The sequence below is a fragment of the Chionomys nivalis genome, chromosome 1 (assembly GCF_950005125.1).
Source record: "Chionomys nivalis chromosome 1, mChiNiv1.1, whole genome shotgun sequence".
In the NCBI taxonomy this organism is placed as follows: Eukaryota; Metazoa; Chordata; class Mammalia; order Rodentia; family Cricetidae; genus Chionomys; species Chionomys nivalis.
In genome coordinates this window covers 132,023,455-132,047,828 of record NC_080086.1, presented here as the reverse complement: position 1 = coordinate 132,047,828, position 24,374 = coordinate 132,023,455, and positions in this window count along the sequence as shown.

Here is a 24,374-nt window from a genome sequence, read left to right as displayed (position 1 = left end):
TTCTGAAGTTTTGAGATCTCTGGATGAGAGCAGAGCATTGATGAGACTAAAGCCCTTGAAGTTGTTCCCAGTTCCTCTTGCTGCCAGAACTTATCTCCGCATGAAAGGTTAAGGGCAACTGAATGACATCTTTCAAGGGAATCATTTAAATGATCAAATAAGTAGGAGGAGTTAGTGTCAGGAGCCGTGTCCCCCCAAAATTTACAGGAAGCACTGCCTTGAGGAGTTTTGCAGAGAGCTCTACTTCTCAATTGTATTGAGAATAGTTTTATTGACCAAGCCTATCTCACACCCAAATTAACTGTTAATAGAGAGCTATCTGTTAACGGAACCTGCCTCACATTCCAAACTATCTAGACAACTAGGTGGGTCAACTTGTGACTTCCTGACCAAGGAATCGTGACCTGACCGATCGTAACCTCTTGGACTACGTGACCGGCATGGACCACGTGGCAAGACCCATGCCCCAGCCCCCCAAGCTCCTCATCCAGGGGCTATATAAGCTGTAACCATGACTCTAATAAACAGAGGCTTTGACAAATATGCCTAGCCTTCTTCCTCTTATCAGCCTATGTCTTTCAGGTGGTGCCTCTCCGTGACCCTGGAATAACTGACCAGCCAGGCGGGTTACAAACCCTAGACAGAGTGACCCATCGAGGCGGTCTACAAGTTAGTCTTGTCTATAAAGGTCTTGTCCTTACCCAGGAGGTTTTCATAAAGGTAACCCCAAAAGACAACATGTAAGTTGATATTCTGCCATCCTCAGCACATGCTTATAAAGCAACTATTATTATTCTTATGGAGCAAAATTTGACTTCTTAGGCCAGCCTACAGAAGAACTTGTCAAAGTCTCACTGTACAGCCCTGGTTTACCTGGAACACACTATGTAGATCAGACTGGTCTCCAATTTGGAGATCTACTTACCTCTGACTCCTGAGTGCTGGGACTAAGAGAGTGTGCCACCACTTCTGGCCCAAATGAGTCTCTTTGCAATGTCTAGTACATAATGGATCCTTGCTGACTGAGATATACATGTTGACTTTCTTCAGATGCAAGTTGAGATCCTTGAGAGCGCATTTTAAAAATGTATACTAAATATCATTGCAGCTAGGCCAAATACTCAATTTAATAATAATTAATTAATGATTGGCAGTCTATGTTAAAGAATTTAAAGATGGGGATGGGAGAGATGGCTCAGGGGCTAAGAACACTGCTGTTTTTCCAGAGGGCAGGGTTTAATTCCCAGCACCCACATGGCAGCTGGAGTCTATTAACTCCAACTCCAGGGGATTTGACACCCTCATATATGTATACATTCAGGGAAAACACCCATGTATGGTGATACCTTGTGTGTATAAATAAAGCTTGCCTGAAGGTCAGAGGGCAGAGTAAGCCACTAGCTAACCATAGAGGTCTGGAGTCTGTGCACACAGATAGGAAGTGATATGGATGGGCAGAGAGAGGAAGTGATAACGTGGGAGGGAACAGGAAGTTTGTGAGGTAAGGTATGGCTGTGGTTTTCTCCTTCATCTCTCTGATCTCTCAGCATTTCCCCTGTATGTGACTCTGGGCCTTTATTATTAACACCTATTAGAGCTCGTGCTACATCTTGTCATCCAACTTAAAGGCAGAAATTCAAGAAAAAGCCATTTGCCTGTGGCTTTATAGCCACCGGCACAGGCCAGAGCTGCACCCAGGGCTCCTGCCATGCCTAGCTAGGCCTTCTTTTCTTTTTCCCCAACCTTCTGAGCAAGTTTGGGTTTTCCTGTGTAGTCTCTCTGAAATAGTCTCCAGCTGCCACACAAACCCAAACTCCAGAAGCACATGGGCTCCAAATGCCACAGGGCTTACCCACCCTAGACCAGCTGGCTCTGCCTTCAGTCAGCCCCCACCACACATACACATATACTCCCCCCAACCCACCCCTGTACAATCTCCTGTGCTTTCTTCAGACAGTCCTCCCTCCCTCTCCCTCCCTCTCCCTCCCTCTCTCTCCCTCCCTCTCTCCCTCTCTCTCTCTCTCCTCCCTCTCTCCCTCTCTCTCTCTCTCCTCCCTCTCTCCCTCTCTCTCCCTCTCTCTCTCTCCCTCCCTCCCTCTGTCTCTCCCTCTCTCTCTCTCCCTCTCTCTCTCTCTCCCTCCCTCCCTCTGTCTCTCCCTCTCTCTCTCTCCCTCCCTCCCTCTGTCTCTCCCTCTCTCTCTCTCTCCCTTGATGGAGGAATTACTTTCATTTAATAGAGAAACTGCCTTGGCCCATTTATAGGCCAGCCCTTAGGTGGGTGGAGTAAACAGACAGAATGCTGGGAGAAAGAAGCCGAGTCAGGGAGTCGCCATGATTCGCCCACTCCAGACAGACGCAGGTTAAGATCTTTCCTGGTAAGCCAGCTCATGGTACTACACAGAATATTAGAAATGGGTTAGATCAATATGTAAGAGCTAGCCAATAAGAGGTTGGAACTAATGGGCCAGGCAGTGATTAAAAGAATACAGTTTCCGTGTAATTATTTCGGGGCATAAGGTAGCCATGCGGGCAGCTGGGTGCCGGGGACGCAGCCCCGCCACTCTTATTACAACAGAGTGGCACCCAACGTGCTAATGAACTCCACGTAAAACCTGAGAGGGCTTAAAAAGGACACAGAGAGAATTTAAGACAGCTTTTTGCTGTTTGTGGGTTGCGCGCGGCAAAGAAATTGTCCTGACTCAGCAACAGGAAAAAACTGGCTGTTTTAAAATGCCGGCTTTCTGGGCTGTGCCGCCATTGCGATCTCTGTCTGGCTCCTGCGGGAGACAGAGCTTTTGAATGGAGCATTTGGAGTAAAGTGCTACGATTTGTTTGATGGCAACTAGACTCACTGTGTGCCTAAAAGGAAGTCATTTTGTGCTGCGGCTCAGAGGCACAAGCAGCTCCACCATGCTACTGGTGCAATGTACAAGGATCAGAGGCACGAGCGGCTCCGCCATGTTGGACTGGGCGGGGCAAGCAAGCAGTACCTGTTTTTGACCTAGGAATGTCACAGCTTAGATTCTTAAGTGCTTAGCGATTTAAAAGCACAAAACAAAGTGCTCCTGGATAGTAAAAAAATTAGATTCACAATAGAACTGATTCAGACACTGTTGGATGAATGTACATAGGCTTGAGAGAGAGAAAAATATATATATAAAGAATAAAGTTAATGTCTTAAAAAAAAGGGTAAAGTCTTTAAAGAGACAGAGTACAGATAGTTATAGATTAAAAGAAATAAAGAAAAATAAGCCACTTAAAAATGGAAAATTCACAGAGAGTCTGGATTCTTTGTATTATTGTGTTTTCTTTAAAATTTTTGACTGTAAAGGAGCTAAGTACAGAGAGACATTTCATTATATGGGCTGCCAAGCTAAACCAGAATGGATATAAGGGTATTATGATTTCAGAATATGGGTCTAAGGATATGATGCTTTGGAGAGGGTCTTCTTTTGTTTTCACAGAGGATGAGACTCTGTGGATTGTGTCTATCCCAATATGGTATGATAGACCACGCCCTCCTGAAAGGTTGCTGTGAACACCTTCAGAAAATTACTCCACTCAACTGCCGACTGAGATGACCCTGACACACAGGTTACACCGTGAAAGATCTGAATACAGCGCCCCCATTCAGCAGGAAGCAGTTTGGAGAGAAAAACTGCGCCCATGTTCCCAAATATGGTTTATAAATGTTCTTTTACATTTAAAGGGGGATATGATATAGATATAATTTGCATTGGTATGGATTTTAAGGTCAATTTTGTTATATGCATATGTATTTCTGATCTTGATTAAGGTATTGTGATTGTGTAGTTCATTTAAAAATGTAATGTATAATTAGGAAATATAGGTTGTTAATGGATAATCATCAATAATAATAAAGCTTGTAGTTATGTTAGTTAGATTTTCTAGATATATAGAGATATATTTCAATTAGATAGGTATTCTTCATATCTTTCAAAGACTGCAGAATATGGCATTTAATGTTTTAATAACTTAGGGCTTTTCATGACAATGAGACACATCTACTCCTGGCAGCACCAATCTACTTCAAGAGGATGATGGGCATTGAAGAGGCTCCTTATGGAGTTTGATAGCCATTTGGGCAAGAAACTGCTCTTGCATGGACTGATGCATAAACTGGACACAGAGAACCCGCAGAGAGAGGACTGCTGAACTTGCCTAAAGGTGAGATGTTCTTTCGTGGTTCCTGATTCATGAAAGAGTCTGCGAGACATTCTGCAGGACACAGCAAAAAGTGACTGAACTGTCTTTGGAATTTCCTGCTTCATGGAAATGTCTGCTGAAAAGTATGGGCCTATAGGCTGAAGATGGGTGCCCCAACGGTACAGAGGAACTTTGGGTGACTGTCCAGGCAGCGAGATGTCTCTGTCATTTCTAAAGTTTGAAGTTTCTTATTTCTTGTTTACTTAGGTAATATTATATCCTTCTGGAGTCTTTGATGGAGTTGAAGAATGGTTAGTTATAGTTATAGTTTTCCTTACTTATGATAAAAGATAAAATAGATATAAATATTGTAACTGTAATTCTTGCTTGATAACCGTTTTGTTATATGTAATTTTACTATGTTAAAGTTAAAGCCTTTCTTTTTTGTTTAAACAAAAAAAGGGGAAATGATGGAGGAATTACTTTCATTTAATAAAGAAACTGCCTTGGCCCATTTATAGGCCAGCCCTTAGGTGGGTGGAGTAAACAGACAGAATGCTGGGAGAAAGAAGCCGAGTCAGGGAGTCGCCATGATTCGCCCACTCCAGACAGACGCAGGTTAAGATCTTTCCTGGTAAGCCAGCTCATGGTACTACACAGAATATTAGAAATGGGTTAGATCAATATGTAAGAGCTAGCCAATAAGAGGCCGGAACTAATGGGCCAGGCAGTGTTTAAAAGAATACAGTTTCCGTGTAATTATTTCGGGGTATAAGCAAGCCATGTGGGCGGCCAAGTGCTGGGGACGCAGCCCCGCCGCTCGTATTACAACACTCCCTCCCTCCCTCTGTCTCTCCCTCTCTCTCTCTCTCCCTCCCTCTCTCTCCCTCCCTCCCTCTCCCTCTCTCTCTCCCTCTCTCTCTCTCTCCCTCCCCACCATGAGTTGTAGGCTTTCCCTATAAGCCCTCTCCTTGGGCTGCCACTTGCAGCTCAGGGCAACAGGCTAGCAGGCACAGCTGTCCTCAGTCAGGCTGTTCATTGCCTGTGTTCTCTGCTCAGAGGTACTATGTCTCACAGTTCTCTGACATTGTCATCAGATTTGGTAAAACAACTGGGATTTCTTAAAGCGAAGAATTAGTTAAAAGACAGTTTATTCCCACATTGAAAAATGGGAAGCACTATTACTATGGAGGGATTTAGGTCTCTGTATCATAATACTCTGGACAGTTTGAAAGTGGAACAATTAAATGAGGGGATAATAAATTTAGACAGGAGTTATGCAATGTCAATTATAAACATCAGTTTTATCATTTTCAGTTTTTCACTAAAAAAGTTGGCTAATATGAGTATTAAGACACAAATTTTTTAAAATTAATAACACAGATCATAGAGATACTCAGATCCAGATAGAGGAATTTAATATAGAACCAATTTCAGCATTGTATTACAAGGTTAGAGAGGAAACGCCTAAGATTTTCAAACAACAAACTTTAATTTATCCAGTTCCCTTACAGTAACTTCCAAATGACAGATACCCTGCCCCAAGGCTGTGCAAGAGTTAAATGGACCCCTGTGGAAATGTTAGATTTAAGGAGATTCAAGGAAGCAATAGTCTCATATGGCATGTATTCACTGTTTGTGAAGCAGATGTTAAACTTATGGTCAACTTATAATAGGATTATCCCTAGAGACCAGAGAAACCTGGTTAAAGCAGTCTTGGAATCTGGTCCTCAATTACAATGGATGACCTGTTGAAAGAAGAGGCTATGACCATTGAACAACAAACTAGAGCTAAAGGTATGGAAATCTCTCAAGACCAACTTCTTGGAGAGGGAGATTATGCTGATATACAAAGGCAATCTCTATATGATGACCACATCCTAGATTTATGCTGCACAGCAGCTTTGAATACTTGGGATAGAACTGAAGAAGTAGGAAAGAAAATTGAGTCATTAACTAGAGTTATACAGGACCCAAATGAAGCCTTCATGGATTTCTTACAAAAGCTGACTTCAGCAGTAGATAGAATGATATCAGATTTAGAAGCTAGACAAATAATAATTGAATCTCTGGGTTTTGGAAATGCCAGTGCGCAATGCAGAAGAGTGATTAGGTTATTAAATGTAAGATCAGCACCTTTGGAGGAGTGGATCCAAGATCATGACCATTCAATTGAATCTCATAGCCATGAGATTCAATCAATACTAAATGTCATGACCATGATGATACATGGCTAGGACAGGTGATTTTCCAGAGGTTTGAAGAAAAATAGAAATGTCAAGTGATTCAATTATGGCAAACATGGTCACCTAAGAAAACACTGTAAACAGGGCATTCTTAGAAATGATGATTTTTTTTCTAAGCATAATTCAAACAGAATGCCTTTCCCTTCTAGATTATGCCAAAGGCAGGCATAGGACCAATGAATGTTAGTCAAAAGGGAGAGTCAAGGTAACACTTTGCCATAGGGAAACTCCTTGAAGGGTCTCTCGCAGATTCCCATGCCAAATTAGGTTCAGTCATTTCCTGTAACTGTGGAGGAAATTCCTTCCCAGAGCAATTAAAGAACCTAGTGCCTATAATAGGAAACCATACTGCTCTGGGTGATAGAAAAGCTATAGAGGGGAGAACAAAAAATTCAGGAGAAAGCATAAGGCAAACTTCTATTAATGAACAAAGACCAAAAATGAAAATATAAATAAATGACATTGTCATTGAAAGGCTTGTAGACACAGATGCAGATGTAACAATAATTGCACCAGAATCTTGGCATCCAAATTTGCCTCTTCAGGACATAAATGTTCAGTTTTTAGTGATGTGAGATGTCCTTCTGTATATGTGCTACTTTTATTTGTTACTGAATAAAGCTGTTCTGATCAATGGCTTAGCAGAGTAACATCAGGCAGGAAATCTGAACAGAGAGAGAGAGAGTAGGCAAGAGTCCGAAGATGCCATGCAGCTGCTAAAGGAGAAATATGTCCAGAACATTACCCAGTATACCACAACCTTGTGGCAATTCACAGATTAATAGAAATGGAATAATTTAATATATAAGAGCTAGCTAAAAATATGCTTGAGCCATTGGTCAAACAGTGTTATAACTGATATGGTTTCTTTGTGATTATTTGGGTCTGGGCAGCCAGGAAACCAATGCACAATCTCTGCTTACATTTTAGGGATTTGAACTTTATATTGGGTAAAACAGAGCACAAGATGGGTCAAATGCATAAAGCCAAAAGATCAGAGAAGAAAATTAAAAACATCTGTGACTAACATAGCAACGAATTTCTGAAGATATGATTTGTTACAGCAATGGAATATTCAGATTAACATTCCTCCAACCTCAGAAACAAACCATATATTAATATATGTTTCTGGGGAAAATATTAGAAGGTATTTTAAAGAACAGTTACTGACCATTCGGGTTGTACAAAAAGAGGGCACAATAGCTGCTGATCTTTCAAGGACCTTAAAAATGGTTGACAGACAAACCTGTGAGGGTTGTGCAATCGTTAGTCTTTAACAATAGAGGAACTTCAGGCCTTAGAACAGCTGTAACAGAAGCAGTTAAATGCTCAGCATATTGAAGAATCAATTATCCCTTGGAATTATGCTATATTTGTTGTTATAAAGGAATCTGGAAAATGGAGAATGGTAACAGATCTAAGAGCTGTTAATAAAGTGATTCAGCCAATGGGCTCTCTATAGTCTGGTATTCCTTTGCCTTCTCGGTTACCTAACAGATGGCCTCTTATAGTTATTGATTTAAAAGTTTCTTCACTATACCTTTACAAAAAAAGACAGTAAAAAAGATTGCTTTCATGGTGCCTACTTATAATTCTCAACCTTTTAAGAGATAGCAATGGAAAATTCTCACACATGGAATGTTAAATAGCCCCACCCTCTGCCAATATTTTGCAAGTCAGCCATTGTAAATAATATGTAAGCAATTTCCTCAATCTATAGTTTATCATTACATTGATGAGATCTGTATTAGCTGATTCAAATATAGATACTTTAGAAAGACTGTTTGAATAAGTAGAGGAAATTTTGCCTTGTTGGAGATTACACATTGCTCCTGAAAAAAATATGAAGAGGAGATTTTATTAATTATTTAAGTTATAAATAGGCTTTGAAAAATTTAGACCCCAAAAGATACAAGTTAGAAGAGATTGATTATAGACTCTTAAGATTTTCAAAGATTGCTAGGAGACATTTCCAATCTATGGCCCAAATATTGAAATAAAACCGGATAAATTGATTAATTTAAACAAAACCTTAGATGGTGACAAGGACTTAAATAGTCCAGGAAAATTATTAGCTGAAGTCGAAAGAAAATTGGTTTTGGTGGAAGAGAAATTACAGAAGGCACATGTGGATCATGTAGATCCAAATCTTAACTGCATTCTGGCCATATTACCCTCTAAGGATTCCCCTACAGGAATTTTAATGGAGAGAAAATATATTATCTTAGAATGAATTTTTTTACCACATTAACTGAGTAAAAAATTAAAAACTTATGTGGAAAAGGTCTCTGAGTTAATTCTAAAAGGAAAATTGAGACTTCATCAATTAGTAGGAATAAACCAAGCAGAAATTGTGGTACCATTTAATAATGATGAAATTGACAAATTCTGGGTAGAAAGTGAACCCTGGCAAAGAGCTTTAATAATTTTTTGGGAGAGATTAACAACAACTCTCCCAAAAGCAAGAGAATTCAAGTTATAAAGAGAACTAACTGAATCCTTCCTTGCATTGTACGGGAAACACTGGAGCCCCTGCATTCTATACTGATGTAAATAAATCAGGAAAGGCAGGTTACAAATCAAAAAATTTGAGTGGATCTAAGCCCTTATGATTCTGTCCAAAAGTCAGGATTATATGCTATTCTCATGGTACTAATGGATTTTAAGGAACCTCCCAACATATTTACTGTTTCACAATATGCAGAAGGAGTTGTTTTGAAATTGAAACCACTGAATTTATGCCAGATGATACAGAGTAGACTTTATTATTTATTCAGTTACAAGAAATAATCAGGAATAAGATTTCCCCATAAATATAACACATATTCCATCCCATATTGGTCTGTTAGGTCCTCTAGCATAAGGTAATACAGAAATCAATTACTGATTGGAAATGTGCTGGAGGTCTCAGAATTTTATAAAAACATCATGTTAATAGCAAAAGTTTTTTTTTAAAAAAGACTTTTCTGTCACCTGACAACAAGCCAAGGAAATTATAAGAAAAAGTCCTACTTATTCTTTATACAACCAAACACCACTACCTGAAGGAAGTAACCCAAAGGGTACTCAAAAGAATGAAATCTGGTAGATGGATGTATTTCATTTTGTAGAATTTGCAAAACTAAATATGTACACCACACCATTTCTTGCTTTTGGGATACCTATTTGGGTTTTTAATGGGCAACTGTTTTGAATTCAGAAAAAGCTGATTCTATAACACACATTTGCTAGAAGTTATGGCCATCATGGGTATCTCTGTACAAATAACGTCAGACAATGCTCCACCCAGTATACGTCTCTAAGAAAAATTTTTGCTTATTATAATATAAAGCATATTACAGGTATACTACACAATCCTACAGGGCAGGCAGTTATAGAAAGATCAAATCGAACTCTAAAGAATATGTTAAACAGATGGGACAATAAATACCCCTAGAATAGATTGCATAGTGCTTTATTAACTTCGAATTTTCTAAATGCTTATGAGAAAGGAACAACAGCTGCAGAGAGACGTTGGATAGTAGAAAAAACTATTAAAGATGTGTTGACCTCAGAATGGAAACCATGACATGTGTTACATTGGGGAAGAGGTTTTGCTTTTGTTTCCACAGGAGGAGAAAAGCTATGGATACCATCAAAATGAATAAAGATTCAATTTAAATAAAAGAAGTCCCTTTCTTAGAAAAGATAATGTTTAATCAAAGAGCAAGGCCATTCAATCTAAACTAACTTTAAAACTAATAAATGATTTTTATTTGATCAGATATAACTTGCCAAAAGAGACTCTCACCAAAATTAGAGTTGAGGAATGTTTTTGTTTGTTTGTTTGTTTTGTTTTGTTTTTCTTTTCAGAAGAATAAAGGCATCCAGTGAAGGAATCCGAAGACCACTGGAAAAATGAGATATCTGAAGCAACAGGATAAATCATCCAGAAAAATTGTCCCAAGAAAAAGAGTAAATTGGCCTATTGGTATATCACATTTCCAACAGGATAAAATTTCATAAATCTCCCCAAATGTTTGTATCTGCTATTCTCTACAGACAAATAATGCAAATGGTCTTTTTGCAGTTCCAATCCAATTAAAAAATAAAGTTGGCTTTGCAGTTGGAGTGTGGCTCTCTATTTCTTTAAACCCAAGCATGCTTGTTAAACTAAAATCTAAAATCTCTGTCTCATGTCAGAAGAGTCACCTAATATGGAACATAAGAAAAACAAAATTAAAGGACTATTTTATTGCCACTAATATTTTAAACTTTTTATCATGATATTAATGGTCATATAGAGCACTAACTAATTCTAGAAAAAGGTTTCATCTAGCTTTCTGTACATGATTTCAGATTTGAGTCTCTATCAGGTAACTAAGAATTAAGTGTCTGTACTCTGAATGTACATAACAAATACTGATCTTTTAACCTCTTTGAGATCTGTTACACAAGACATTTAAAATGTTTAAGTTTTCTACAGGGAACCAAGACCATGCCTAATAGTAACATGTGAAGTCTCCAACAAGAGGAGACTACAATAATGATCCTACCAGGACTATGATAACAGTACTAAAATAAAAACACCACCTAAAGTTCATCTTTAGACTACAAACTGCTCAGAACAATTTCAAGGTGTCTAGCTGACATGATCCAGCCTCACCGACTACTCTAGCCAGGACTTGAGACAAACCCTGCACATTCCCATTACTCAGAGACTAGAATGAACAACAACAAAAAAAAAATGGTACCGCTACCTCTCCAAACACGTAACAATTAACCCAAATTTTTCTATTCAGGATCCCCTAAAGATGCCATTGCCCCCAGTCAGCAAGAGGTAAATTTAAGAATATGATGCCCACATTCCCAAGAGTAGGGTGGGTGGTTTTTGGTCATTCAATGGGTTATGGATATCTGTCCTTGTTTAGAGGGGTTGATTACAAGCTGTTATTGATGAACAAATGAGATTAGATTCAGAGCTCTTATTTTGAGAAAAGGGGGTATAGATATGGCAGGATATAAGGGTAGATTACTGAATCTACACTGAAAAGAAATAAGGGGAAATATAAAAACATGATTGAAAGGTAGATTATTTAATCTACTTTTAAACCAAAAAAGCAACTACTACTTTTAAATATTTTACATTGGCTTGTATATTTTTGTATATTGATTCAAAGTTGAGATTATTTTTGTTAAAACATACTGTACATATGTTTCTAATCTTGTTCAAGTTATGGTGCCTATAAAAATCATTTAATAATGTAATAAAAATTTATAGCCCTTGAAAGTTTTTATTGCCAATAATTTAAGATAATAAGGAAATGCAGGTTGGCAATTAGTCACTTATTACAATTGAACCTGTAGTCATATTAGGAATGTTTTCAAGGTCAAATAGATATATTTTAGATAGATTATCTTCAAACACTACAGAGATATACAGAATATGGTATTTAAGATGTTTTAATAACATAGGTTCTTTTCTTTCTGATAATGAAACATGTCTGTTACTGGCAACACCAATCTATTTCAGAGAAGATGATGGGTATCAAAGAAACTCCATATGAAGTCTACTTTCTTTCTTTTTTTTTTTTTTTCGAGACAAGGTTTCTCTATAGCTTTGGTGCCTATCCTTTGAACTAGCTCTTGTAGACCAGGATGGCCTCACACTCACAGAGATCCACCTGCCTCTGCCTTCTGAGTGCTGGAATTAAAGGCACACACGATCACTGCCTGGTTGAAGTTTACTTTCTTTGTGGCAATGGTTAGCCACTGAGCAAGAAAGTGCTTTTGCCTCAACTGCTGATAGTATGCTGTACAAATTGGATAAGCAGGACACAAAAGAAAAGACTGCTGGACTTTGCCAAGACACGGTAGAACAATCCTTCAGCATATCCTGCTTCACAGAAAAGTCATTCAGATATGTTATAGGCTGAAGATGGATGCCCCAACATTGCAGAGGAACCTTAGGTGACTGTCCTAATCAACCAACTGTTTCTGTCATTTCTCACATTTTTGGAAATCACTTGATTGCACTTGCTGCTTACTCAGGTAATATTATTTCCTTCTCTGGTCTCTGGTGGAGTTGAAGAATTTATAGTTATAGTCTTCCTTGTTACCAGATTCAGAAAAAAAAAATTCACTAAAGAAATGCAAAGTGTATAAAGTTGAAAGACATAAAATATAGTTTGGGTAAGGCAAGATAGAATAGAAAGTGAATTAGCTACAACTTTTGGACTCACCAAGATAGTATAGATATGGAGTATTTTCTCTGAATTTGTCAATTGTTAACAGACTAGACACTGTTGATGTATTTGTTGCCTGTATATGTTGTATCTGGTTGTTGTAATTATTGTATATAGCTTTTTTATATTAGTTATAACTTTCCTTTTTTAATTTTTAGCCAAAAAGGGAGAAATATGGTGATATTTTGTTTGTACAAATAAAGCTTGCCTGGAGATCAGAGGGTGGAGCCAGTCACTAGCTAACCATAGAGGTCTGGAGGTCTATACAGACAGGAAGTGATATGGATGGGCAGAGAGAGGAAGTGATAAGGCAGGAGGGAACAAGAACTCTGTCTCTTTCAGCTGGAAAGTTTTTGAGGTAAGGTGTGGCTGTGGCTTTCTCCTTCATCTCTCTGTTCTCTCAGTATTTTCCCCTAGGTGACTCTGAGTTTTTATTATTAAGACCTATTAGAACTTGTGCTACACCAAAAAAAAAAAAGAATAAATTATTGAAAAAGAAATTTAAAAGTGTTTTTTCTTCCATAATTACTCTGTAGCTCAGTATAAGGATTGTGAAATGCTTTAGACTTAAGTTTACTAAACTGAAGATTAATCCTCTCGTGGAATAAGACCATAAGCAGTGTTTAAATAACTTTAATCCATTTACTTCGTTTTATTCAAGGGAAATTTTACTTTTAAAAGTTGAGGCTTGGGGCTAGGAGGTGGATTCTGCCAATCACATGCTTGCTTCCCAAGCAGGAGGACCTGAGCTTGGCTCTCTGGTAGCCAGGCACCTGAACTCACAATACTCGAGAGGTAGAGACAGAAAGTCTCTGGGATGCACTGGCCAGGAAGTCTAGCCTATTGGTGAGCTCTGGGTTCAGCAAGAGATCCTGTTCTGAAAACTAATGAGAGAAGCAACAAGGAAGACACCTAGCTGGGCTCTCCAGGCACACCCACAAACACATGAACGTATACTATATACATGCAAAAAGTTGAAGCTTCAAGTTCAATGTGGTGGCACATGCCTGTTAACCCGGCACTAAACTATGTAGTGAGTTCAGATTTTCAGAGTGACTAAATTCGAAGTCAAATCTCACTCCTTTTCTTTTTCAGGTATATATGCATACATGTGCAGGGGCATGTGCACAAGCTTGTATGTGGAAACCCAAGGTTGGTATCAGGAGCCTTCCTCAATTGCTCTTCCACCTTGTTCTTTGAGGTCAGAGTCTCTCAATAAATCCAAAGCCCCAGAAACAGCTAGTCTAGATAGTGAATTTTCAGGGGTGGGGGGGAAAGGGTCCCCGTCTCAGCCTAAGGCTGAAATCAGAGGTGAGATTTTTTTTATTATAGATTTCTGCCTCCTCCCTGCCACCGCCTCCCATTTCCCTCCCCCTCCTTCAATCAACTCCCCCTCCCTCAGCAGCCCCAAGAGCAGTCAGGGTTCCCTGTCTTGTGGGAAGTTCAAGGATCTCCCACCTCCTTCCAGGTCTAGTAAGGTGAGCATCCAAACAGCCTAGGCTCCCACAAAGCCAGTACGTGGTAGGATCAAAACCCAGTGCCATTGTTTTTGACTTCTCAGCAGCCAGAGGTGAGATGTTATACCCACCTGGCGTTATGTGGATGTCGAAGACCTAAACTTGTCATCCTGCTTGTGCAGTAAGCATTTAAGTGTTTAACCAGCTCCCTAACCCTTGCCTTTTTTAAAAATGTTATTTCAGTAAGGCTTTTTTCAAATGTGTTTTTTTCAACTGACATTCTGATAAGATGAACACTACTACCTATTTGGTAAGTAGTCAAGACATGATTAAAACGATTCTTCCGAATAAATGACTCTAAGATTTGGGATCTAAAGACGAGAAATATGCTGGTACCCTATACAAAGCTAAGATTGGCCTTAACTTCTGATCTGGGAGGCTTCTAAAGACGACAGATATCAAATGGGGTAGAAGACTTATTCTCAACAAACAGCTAGTTTGGAAAACTAACTGGTGCCGTGTCCTCCTTTTGCACTTTTAGGCTTTGATCTGCCAGCTCTGCTTCTGCACTTTTCTATTCCAAGCTACTTCATCTTGGATACTAAAGCTTGAGTAGCATTGAGCACTTTATCTGCAGCACAATGGTGACACCTAGTGTAATGACTGACTTTCTTCCCCGGCTCCTCTTTCCTACTGTGCCTTCCTCCTCCCTGCCTCTCCCCACATCTCCCTTTCTCCAAAGATCTTGGAGTGGTTTACTAAGCACTTGTGGAGGAGCTGATATCCTTGTAAATGCGGCATCCTGTTTTCAACCACGAACACCACTTTATCACATCATTCTTCATCATGAATAACAGGAGTCTTAAAGAGCTTAATCAAACTTAATTTGGGAGGAAACTAGAACTGAAAATCTAGCTTTCCCTGATTTTGATCTGATAATGATCTACTCAGTCATTACTTTTAAAGGAATCGAGTATGGCCACATTATTAAATAGCTTAGTTAATATTTCTACAGACTTCAACGTTGTGAATACAGCTTCAGGTATATATCAGTGACCTGAGGCATGCCCCTTTGAGCCATCCTCCTGTCTCTTTCTAGACCGGATGTGAGTAAGCCTTAAGAATTCCCCAGGCTAGTTGCCTTCTCCTTCTCTCTCTGAAGGCAGAACAGTGTCCCTGGGAAGATTCTAGGAACATTTGTAAGCAATACAAGTCAGAAGGTAGTTCTTGAAAGGGTAGGCCAATCATTACCAGCGTTTGCTTGTTTGCTCTTCTAAATGTTCCAGGGGAGTAGAACGTAAGACAAAATACTTAGTATATAGTGGGGTTGTTCTCGATCCTGTATGAAGTGACGGGGATATGCTGGGAATCTGTGTTTTTGTGTTACTGTCCGGGAACTCTACTTAAGATCTGTGGGCCTGGACCACGAGGGATGCACCCACCCACTGTGACAGTGGAACTGATTTATTGGGAGCCCACCAAGGCCAGCTGGTCTGGGACTGAATAAGCATGGGTTGATTCCGGACTCTCTGAGCATGGCAGTCAATGAAGACTGATGAGAAGCCAAGGACAATGGCACTAGGTTTCGATCCTAATACATGAACTGGCTTTGTGGGAGCTTAGCCTGTTTGGACGCTCACCTTTCTGGACGTAGATAGAAGGACCTTGGTCTTCCCGCAGGGCAGGGAATTTGGACTGCTCTTCAGTAACGAGAGGGAGGGGGAATGGAGTGGGGGGAGGAGAAGAGGAGTGGGGATAGGGGGAGGGAAGTGGGGGGAGGGCAATATTTGGGAGGAGGGGAGGGAAATGGGAAATGGGGAGCAGGTGGAAATTTTAATTAAAAAAGAATAAAAATAAATAAATAAGTAAAAAAAAAAAAAAAAAAAAAAAGATCTGTGGGCCTTTAAGCTCAGCTGTTTACTACCTCAAGCTCAGAAGGCTGCTGCTCAATGCCCAAGGGGGCTAATTAGCTTCTCACTGAGAAAACAAGCCCTTCTCTAGGGCTTGACAGTGTCTCCCTGCTACACAACCAACTCCACCCAAGAGTTCTTTCAAGAGACACTTATTTCTCCTTTTTTCTACAGAACACTTATTAGTTGAGATAGAAAAAGGGAGAGGACAAGTTCACAGCATGTTCTTAGTGTGACTGAGTGGCTGATATCCTCTGAGGGTCCCCTGGACTTCCTGGGTCATCCTGTGATTAGATTCTTTTTTTTTTTTTTTTTTTTTAGTTTTTTCGAGACAGGGTTTCTCTGTGGTTTTGGAGCCTGTCCTGGAACTAGCTCTTGTAGACCATGTGATTAGATTCTTGTTCTCAAACCTTATGAACTTGTCAAAACTTCTCTTGCTTTTACTGTCCATGTCTAGTTTGTTGTATAAAATGGATTCTTAATGATATTTAACCTTGGAGACACAGTAGAAGACAACACTCGACAAACATTTGGCATATGCAAATTCCATACAGCGAGCATAAATCTAACATACTGTGAAAGATTCGGGAAAGTAATTCATCCAAGGTGAGGTTTCAGAGTAATATCAGACTCTAAACCAACATACTTTACATCTAGGAAGCCAGAGTTTCCAGAGAAGCCTTCTTCACTTTTCTTGGTTTGGAGAAGCAATTCTTTTCTAGGGAATCAGCAGGAGTGGACTACAGTTTGACACTATCCTCTTAACCACATGCTTAGGAAGACTAAGTGTATCACTATTCAAGGTAGGGTTTCCACTTAGTGCAGTGGTTCTTAGCCTGTGGGTTGAGACCCCTGTGGCAAACTTCTAGCTTCCAAAAATATTATTATGATTCTTAACAGCAGCAAAATCACATCTAGAAGTAAAAACAAAAACAATTTTATGGATGGGGTCACCCAACATGAGGAACTGTATTAAAGGGTCAAGCATTGGAAAGGTTGAAAACCAAAGTCTACACAAAAGTCTAACATTCTTCAATATGGAGCATCTTATAACCCCTTCTCCAGAAAATGTGTAATAAGATAGTTCAAATTAAAATGTGACAAATGTGTTTGTTAGAAAAGAGAGATGGCTCAGCAGGTTAAAACTGCTCATCCAGAGGACATGGGTTCAAATCCCAGCACTCACATCGCAGCTCATCTGGAACTTCAGTTTCAGGTGATCCAATGCCCTCTTCTGACCTCTGTGGGCACATATGTGGTATTCATACAAGCATAAAATAAAATATAGACAAAGGTTGTGTTTGTTGACTATATGGACATTTATGAAAAGTAAAGGACATTCAGAGTTGATTTTAAAGATTATACTGTATCTGCGAAAAATGGATGTATCCATATTTAGAAGCATGCTACAGAGGGCTATAAAAAGCAGAGATGGCTCAGTAGTTAACAGGACATGTTGCTTTTGCAGAAGACCAGAGCTGGATCGCCAGCTCCCACATCAACTTAGTCATAACTGCCTGGAACTCCAACTGCAGAGCATCTGATACCTCTTCTGGTTGCTGCAGGCATCCGTACACATGTGCATATCACCAGAGCCACCCACATACACACACCAGCACACACACAATTTTAAAATAATATCTTTAAAGAAATGTTACAGAAAATCAGATATGGTTTTACATCATGAACTTGTAGGTCTGTTCCAAGGAGGTAGACTCCATCATCTGTAACTGCCCGTTAGACATTCCATCCTGCTCCCAGTGCACACACTTTGCAACTTCTACAAATTTACACAGGAAGCTTGCTGAAAGGGTTTCAGAACAGCCCAACCAGATTCCTGTTGCTTTTGAGCTTAGACACATAGCAGTGCCAGGTGGAGTTCTGAAAGTGGTCCTTAGAAACACAGCAGTCAAGTGCCAGGTGGATCCTGAGAGTGGTCCTTGAGTCACACCCGAAAATTTTTGGAATAAATAAAAATCAAGTAAACATTTGAGAACTATTTCTCAACAGTAAGTTAAGAAATATGGCTAAGAAAATGTAACTTTTTAATAAACTACCCTTAAAATCAAAGTTTTGGACACTTTATTCTGTCATTTAAAAGACATGCCTACATAACCTGGCATGATGACTCAAGCCTTGAATCCGAGCACTTGGGAGGCAGAGGCAAATTCATCTCTGTGAGTCTGAGGTCAGCCCAGTCTGCATAGTGAGTTCCGGGACTGGCAAAGCTATGTCTCAAAAACAAAACAAAACAAAGGACATGCCTATTTTTTAGGCCAAGACATACAGCCAATAGTTTGCTATGAGCCGGGCGGTGGTGGCGCACCCCTTTATTCCCAGCACTTGGGAGGTAGAGGCAGGCAGATATCTGTGAGTTCATGGCCAGCCTGGTCTACAAGAGCTAGTTCCAGGACAGGCTCCAAAGTCACAGAAAAACCCTGTCTTGAAAAACAAAACAAAACAAAACAAAAAAAAGAGTTTGCTATGTCCTCAAAAATTTTGAAGAAATAATGGCCAAATTATTTATGTGATTTATATGAGCAAAACTTAGGACAAACATATTCTATAATGACTTTTAAAGAGATTAGGATGGAAAAAAAGTGAGAAAGATCATTGCCTAAAGATGGACACACAAACTAAATTTCAGGCACAGAATGAAAATAGCTTAATTTTTAAAATCCTATAATTTAAACCCCATAGTAAAAAAAAAGTGCTTAATTTCTGCTGGATAAGCAGTGTACTCACATTCTGACATTTTGGGGACAACCTTTCTAATTACATGCTCCACAAAGAGGATGGGTATGGAAAAACAGATTGAGATGAACCTGCATGATATACTGGGAAAACTAATTCTTCAAGTAAAGAGATGCCTGGAGATTTAAGTGACAATAACAAAAAGATAGATAGATAGATAGATAGATAGATAGATAGATAGATAGATAGATAGATAGATAGATAGATAGATAGACAGACAGATAGATTAAAAACAAAATTAAAAAATCCACTGAAATCAGAAGTAGAATTGGTAACGTATGGACCGGTTGCCAAGAAGCTCCTTCTACGTCTGCCTTTAGATAACCTTATTTTACCCAGCATTTGTCCAACTTGCCTAATCATTAGTCTTACCCAAGGGAAGTGTCAAGGAAATGTGTGTTTCTGTTCCCAGGTACAACATTCAGCTAGGAGAGCCTGGAAATCTAGAGTTTATATAAATCAGAGGCAGCTATGTGCTAAGCTGTAGGAAATATTCTTGACCTCCCTGGTATTCAGCTAAGAACGGGAAGGGAAACCCATTCTTGTCCAGGCTCTAACCCACTCTTATAATAACCTCAGACTCCAGTAATTCTCTATTGTCTTATACTCCAGAGCTTCCTGTAAACCAATACTTTCCCCTATAACCGTTTGTCCAATGGAAGAAAATGCAAAGAATGTCTGATCCCACGTCTTTTTGACATCCTTTTATAAAGTGCTACTATAAACATAGACACAATTTCATATATATTGGAGACAGGATTTCTCTGTGTAGCCCTGACAGTCCAGGAACTTGCTCTGTATACGAGGCTGGCCTCGAACTCAGAGGTATGCCTGTTTCTGGCTCCAAGTGCTGGGATTAAAGACATGTGCCACCAAGCCCAGCCAGAGTCTTTTAAAATAAATTTTATATTTGTATTAATAATTTTTATGTCAAAAATACAAGTAAAAAGAAATGTTAGAAATGTTCCTAACAGTACCTGTTTTGCTAACACCTGGCATCTCCTACCCATCCACTAACCACTTGCAGAAAGAACACCACTGGGGCATGTTCCATGCTGTTCTTGTCCTACTTAGTATGCTGTCTGTACTCTCCCTAATACATAAAACCTTTATATATGTACACATTGTATGAATGTGTCATCATTTATCCACTTCTTTGTTGTCAGTTTTTCACATTTTCTAAGACAAATCTTCAATAACAACCTTATAAAACAGTTAAAGTGTCATACTTTCTTGGTCTTATCAATCAAACACTGTATAAAATAAATATATCATAAAAATAAAATTCTCTCAAATTGAAAATTTTCACTTCCATCTTGCTGCCTTCAAATAGCATGATTCTCCTATTCCGAAAACCTATTATATATCTCTTCAAATATTCAGAAATAAAGAACTCTCAAAGGGTCAAAACTATATGTTTATTCATATCAGGCCACATCTGTACTAATTGTCAAAGGACCTCATCATACTACCTAAGTGTCTGATTTTAAAAAAATCCATCTTTTCATGTGTGCCAAAGTTGGCTTACTTATATGTTTTGACACTTTTTTTTTTTTATCTAAAGGCCTTTTGTACAAATTCTTCTAAAACACGACAAATTTAGTCATCCTTTTATCTACCTCCTTCACCTTATTCACCTTCCTGTAAGAAAACATTATCTTAAAAACAAATCCTGACACGGTGATCTGATCACCTTCCCTTGACTGGGCACATAGGGCACAGCTGTCAACAATGACTTGAGGCCTCGGCGGGCAAAAGTCCTTACCTAACCATAAGGACACTAAGTTTTCTCTCAAGTTTTTGGATGTCTAAGGTTTAGGTCTACACTTAATTTTAGTACATATAATGGGAGGTTGCACCCAAGATAATTTTTTCTTCACTTTAATGTTCAATTGATGCAAAAATTGTCAGATAGTCATTGGCTCCAGTGAACTTTGGCACATACCCAAAAAATCTAAAATGTAAGTGTATTTCTGGACTCACTACTTTGTTCCATTAAAATTTTACAATACACAGCTAGTCTGGAATCAGGAGGAATACTACCATTTTAATAAACATTGCTTTGACTATCCTATCTTTTTGATTTCAGAGCTGTGGAATCACCTTGTCAATATCTCCTTTGAATAGAAGGGTTAAGGGTATACAACCCTTGTCTAGTAACCACAGGACCCTGGGTTTGAGGTCCATGACTATAAAAGTAGTCAACCAACCAACTAATCCATTCTGCTAGGATACCAAGAATGCATTGATCTATACATAAGTTTGGGTAGAGTTAATGTCTTAGGGATACTGCCATCTAATCCAGTATCTTCATATATTTATCCATCTTTGGATTTCTGCAAATTAAAAACCATGTTTTCAGTGCAGAGGTTTTGCAGCCTTTACTTTATCTATGAAAAAAAAAACCCACTGTGTATTGACTTTGTGCCCTAAATATCTGTTGAACTGTTTGTGGTAGTGTTTTTCCCAAAGTCTCCCAGATTTTCCAGATGATGTGATTTACAGAGCAAGGTTATCTCCCTCTTCCTTTGTAATTTGTGTGCATTAACTTTCTGCCTTACTGCATCATTAAAAACAATGTACTGTATCGGTCCCTCTTTGCAGCCCAGATTGGCCTTGACTTCCATTTTCTTCCAACCACTGCTGGGTAAGCACCAGCCTTCTCCCAACTGTTGAAATTGCAGTCCTTGTCAGTCCCTGTCGTCCCCCTCCCCCCACCCCAAGCCATTTGCTGAGCTTCTGAGTGATTTGGGCTGTTGTCTTTTAAAGACTGGTCCCTTTTGTCTACCTCAGCAGACTTACTTACTGGGAGGAACTACCTGCTGTTTTTTTTTTTGTTAGCTGCGGTGTCAGTAGGAACAGTCCTTCATTCAGAGACTTGAAGCTTTACCTGGTCTAGGCTTATGTATTCATAGGTTGCACTGACAGCTTCCACAAATCAGCATGGAATCCACTTATAGGATTTACATTTGCTTTCCACCTCAGCACGTCTCTTTTCTATTTCAGTGGAAACTATGGCTGATTTTAAGTGTTCATTTCCTAAGAAGAAATCTTTCTCAAGAATACTTTGGCCTGACCCCATTTTGTTCAGTTCTCAGTGAGTTTATATTTTTTTTTTTCTTGGGCTGGCTGAAATTTGACAGAGCATCAACTAATTTTTCAAAAAGTTGAAATTTATCTAGATAATTATCAACTTTAATTAGGCTATGCCCAGAGAAAACAAGGTTTACTGAACTTGCTTTAATGGTCCATTATTACATGGTCCAGCTTGAGCAATGTCCCACGAACTTGAAATAGCGGTCTTTCTACTTGGTGAGGTAGTCCATAAACACACCAGGTCAATCTCAGTACGGCTTCTCTTTGTCTCAGTGCACTCTGAAAAGGGCTCTAAGACATGTAGGAGTTGGGCACTGCTCTGCTCAACAGCTGGAAAAGCACTTGCTTTTATATTCAGGACACTTTCCATAAGCTAAGTACAAACAGAGTTGACCTTCTATCTTAGCTTCATAGCTTCGTGTCCTATGACCTCTTTCTTCACCCCATTTCTTTTGGGTCACAAACCTACTTTTCTTTCTAATGACTGATTCCAATATATCTCCTGTATTTCCTAATTAATTTCATTTAGTCCTAGAACCTCCAGTACAGAGCTGATCATCAAACACATCTCACAAGTAACATAAAGGCATTACAAATGTCTAATTCCCACTTTGTGGTAGGTATTTTCGGGCATTTTATTAATATATGTGCTATGACAAAAATCCTTTTTGATTTGTGGGGGTCCACAGAAGTGAGTCTGCTTCACCTTGATTGAAGGTCAGAGACTTTAAGCCTACTCCTGCTCTGAGGTCTGGCTTAAGGTGTGGCTACAAACTTCGTGACCTAGGGTGTAGTTACTTGGTGTTTTGGATTCTGAGGTGGCCCACAGAGATGGATTCTACCCTGACAGAGGGTCAGAGAATTCAAGCCTATTCCTGCTCCTTCAAGGATATGACAGATTTGACCCAGGGAGTGGCTGCCTACAGAATGCTAGGTATAAGGTATAGTCATTGCACATCCTACAAAACAGAATGCTTAACTCAGGGTATAGTTACTTGATGTTTCAAGTATTGAAGCAATTGCTCTGCGTATATTTCATGTCATGTTAAGGCAGTCTTTTGCCTTCTTCCCCCTTTTGGATTGGAGTATATAAGCATATGAAAAATAAACCTGGATTACCCTCTAGGTCCTATCCTACATCTCTGTATTTCTTTTGTTTCGCGGATCCTTCGGCCTACAATTTCTAATCCACATGCCCCACACTGGAACGTGAAACCCTGTTGAGGCTGGACCCCAATGATCCCAGCATTCGTTCTTCTTTGTATAGGCTTAAACTTTCTTCGGCATTACTTATTTCTGGAAAACCTTCCTTTCCTTTTTAAGAAAAAAAAATGGCTAGTAGTTGGGGGGAGCCATCTTAGCACCTATTTTCCCTTTTTATTCATCTACTAACAGTGAATTGTCATAGCTTCTATTTATCTAGAAAAGTCTTCCAACTTCAAGTGTTTCCTTTGGTCAAAAAAAAAGTGTATAAATTTATTTCTCCTCTTTATTGCTCAGTACAGATAAACCCAGATTTAAGGCAGTTTTACATTTTTTAGTACTTATTTTATGTGTATGGGTGTTGAGCCTGCATATATGTCTGAGCATCATCTGCATGCCTGGTGCCCACCAAGGCCAGAAAAGGACATTTAATCCCCTGTAACTAGAGTTACAAACAGTTGTGTACTGCCACGTGGGTGCTGGTAATCAAATGCAGGTCCTCTGGAAGATCAATAAATATTTTTAACTACTGATCCATCTCTGTAGCTCCTTCCCCCCTTTTTTATAAGTCACATAGTGGCAGAAAGCAATATGTACTCAATAGAAACTATACTTTAATTTTTCATCCTTTCCCAGGCTAGCGGTGTATGCTACAATGTTCCCTCATGACAACCAACTCCGGGACTGATTTTTAAGTGTTCTGAATGTGTATAAAGTTAAGCTAAGACTACTTTTTAAATGTGTAAAAGATATTCCCCCAAAACAATAAATACATAAATGACTATATGTATTACTTTATTTATCTCATTGGGTAAAACCACTATAAAGATTTATCTAGGTACAGTGGTGTGCACCTATACTCCCCAGTGATTTGATAGGCTAAGACTAGGAATTCAAGACCAGCCTGGGCAATAGAACACCACTCTACCCAAAAACAAAAATAAAAACAAAAAACTACAATGATTTAAATGGTGAAAGCCCAAAACATTGCCATTATCAAATACTATAGAATATATAGAGCAACCAGAATTTGACTCACTTCATATTCTGAAGGGAAGTTTAGGATTTTTTCACAAAACTAAATATATGCTTATACTACAAAAGAGCTGGGGATGTGCTTGTGTATAAGCATGACAGCCTGAGTTTAATCCCTACAATTCAAGGAAAAAGCCAGGCATGGTTGCACTTGTTTATAATCACAGAGCGGGGGATGAAGTCAAGCAGGTCCCTGGAAGTCACTGGCCAGCCTGACTAGCTTCTATGGCAAGCTCCAGATCCCAGAGGCCCTATTTCAAAACATTTAGTGGATAGTTCTTG